We start from the raw sequence: 2,447 nt of genomic DNA, 5'->3' as shown, positions 1-2,447 counted from the left end.
TTGAAAAAAAACAAGCTGTAAACTTTTATGACAAATTAAAAATGAGGTTCTTAAAAATCTCAAACTTGACCAGATATTAAACAATTTAAAAACCTTTAAAAGTGTATTGAGAAAAACAAGGCTTTAAAAAAAATGTTTTTCATTACCAAAAAGAGACGTCTTTAGGTAAAAATAATAAAAACCCCATGCTGCATAGATAACGCAGATAGTTCTGGTTATCTGGTCAACAGGCACAAAGCAAGCACTTAAGGTCTTGGGCTCCAATCTTTTGTTCATTTCTTATTCATATTCATTTCTTCTTGTTGGATGACTAAACCGGATGATGGTAGATATGATAAGTGGGCATTTACTCAGCCCTGCCCTGCTCAGCCTCGTAGCAGATGAATTCTCAGCTGGTGGATAGGCTGCTTTTGTCTCTTTGCCATCTCATGGTTTAGGGTTTTCTGGGCGTCTGCGTCAGTAATTGAAGTTGCGGCGGTACAGACATTGAGGCGGCTGCTGACCTTGGGTCTCATCTCCTTGATTTTTTCTCATCTTCTTCATTGCCGTCCTCTCTGGGCTGTCTTTGGCCAGGAGGGCCGCTGTGGTATCATGGTCTATAACCCTGATACATATTCTGCCTCACTGGTCTACCTTGTTCCCCTGCACCCTGGTTGTCAGCACCCTCCAACCTGCACAGGAGGGTTGGAATACAGTGGTCGTCACCCATAGGGTCTCCGCATGTAGTAAGGTGGGAACCTTCGCCTGCGGTAGGGCCTGGCCTTCGGGAGCACTCTCCGATCCCTCATCCTTTTCCCCACTCACACTATTCTGGTAATTCTGCTGGTGGTTGAGTGGAAGACCCCTGCGATGTGGAGAGCGTCTATAATGGTTACGGTCTGGTGCACATGTACCGCCTTGCGCTGGAACTCCACAAGGGCCTGTAACATTTGCTGTCTCCGCGTCCTTTTCTCCTTCAACAACATCAAACTCCACAGTCTCTCTGTCTCCTATGCTGCGAAGGTACTTCCTGGGGTTCTTCTTCTTTATGGCAGTCTGGTGTACAAATACATCTTCCTTGGTGTCATTCCTCTTGATGAAGCCATATCCGTTTCTTACGTTGAACCATTTTACTGTTCCCAAAACCTTCATTGCGATGACCTTGTCGCCGCCGTTAGGCACCGCCAACGTGAGGTCGCCGGGGCCACCGCTCCCTGCACCGCTGCCCGTCAGGACCCGGCTCAGGGTCTGCAGCGCTGAGGGGGCGGGGGCGGGGCGGCGGGCGGCTGCTGGGTCTCGCTGCTCATGGCTGCGGTGATGGTGACTGGGGCCGGCGGCTGGCAACTGCGGCTCCTCCCGGGCTGGGATGGTCACAAGGCCAGCTGCGGTTGTGGGGCTGCTCAGCGCCTCGCTGGGGTCCTGCTCTTCAAATTTAAGCGAAACAGTTGCCACTACATTGTCATGTAAGGACTCGCGATTTGCCCTAATGAACCATTTTCACATCTTTGCCAGTAAGGTTCTAGATATAATTTAGATTCTGCCAATGAGATGTACCAGAAAGAGACTTAGAAAGCAGAAGAGTAAAAGAAGTCGTTTGTCCTTATTACAGGAGGCAACAAGTGTTGATATTGGGTTCACCAGACATGACTAATTGTCACAGTCAGCCAGAGAGTCCTTCCCTCCCTGTAAGTCACATATGTTAGAGCTGCAGGAAAAGTGTGACATTTTCACTTGTTTCCTACATTGTCTTTACCAAAATTGCTGTAGTGAATCTGAAAGCTGCTGGAGCTCCACAACTGATTTCCAAGCCTTGCAATGCTTTTAAGCACTTAATAATACTTTGTATTAAATCCCTTTTCAGAAGAAATACCTAGAATGATTTTTATATCCCACATCATGTTGATATAGTCTCAATATTATAATGTTTGAGGAAATAACTACTTTTAACAAACATAACTAATCCAATTACATTTTCTTAGGTGAATTATTCAATTCAGCAAGTACATGTGCTTTTATTGTTTTTTAAAGTTCATTTTTACCCTTGCATCAACTTATGTTAGGGCACATATCAATTACCAACAATTATTCATTGGCCATCTACAGGCATGCCTCTGAGATACTATGAGTTTGGTTCCAGATCACTACAATAAAGCAAATATTGCATTAAAGTGAGTCAAACAAATTTTTGGCTCCCAATGCATATAAAAGTTATGCTTACACTATACTATAAAGTATGTAATAGCATTATGTGTTAAAAAAACAATGTACGTACCTTAATTAAAAAATAATGCTAGGGGGAGGGATAAATTAGGAGTTTGAGATTAAAATATACACACTACTATATATAAAATAGATAACCAACAAAGACCTACTGTATAGCACAGGGAACTCTGCACAGTATTCTTTAATAATCTATAAGGGAAAAGAATCTGAAAAATATTAGATACAGGTATATATATAACTGAATC

At 43.3% G+C, this 2,447-nt stretch overlaps 1 pseudogene across 1 annotated transcript; it reads right to left on the bottom strand.

Annotated features, from left to right (window-relative positions):
- Positions 1–346: 346 nt before the first annotated feature.
- LOC307179966 (Y-box-binding protein 1-like) lies at positions 347–1,286 on the bottom strand (annotated as a pseudogene). Its single transcript has one exon. The product of its transcript is annotated as a Y-box-binding protein 1-like (transcript).
- Between the last annotated feature and the right edge of the window lie 1,161 nt (positions 1,287–2,447).

Source organism: Stenella coeruleoalba (genome assembly GCF_951394435.1).
Source record: "Stenella coeruleoalba genome assembly, chromosome: X".
Lineage (NCBI taxonomy): Eukaryota > Metazoa > Chordata > Mammalia > Artiodactyla > Delphinidae > Stenella > Stenella coeruleoalba.
This window is presented reverse-complemented; position numbering and strand designations above follow the sequence as displayed.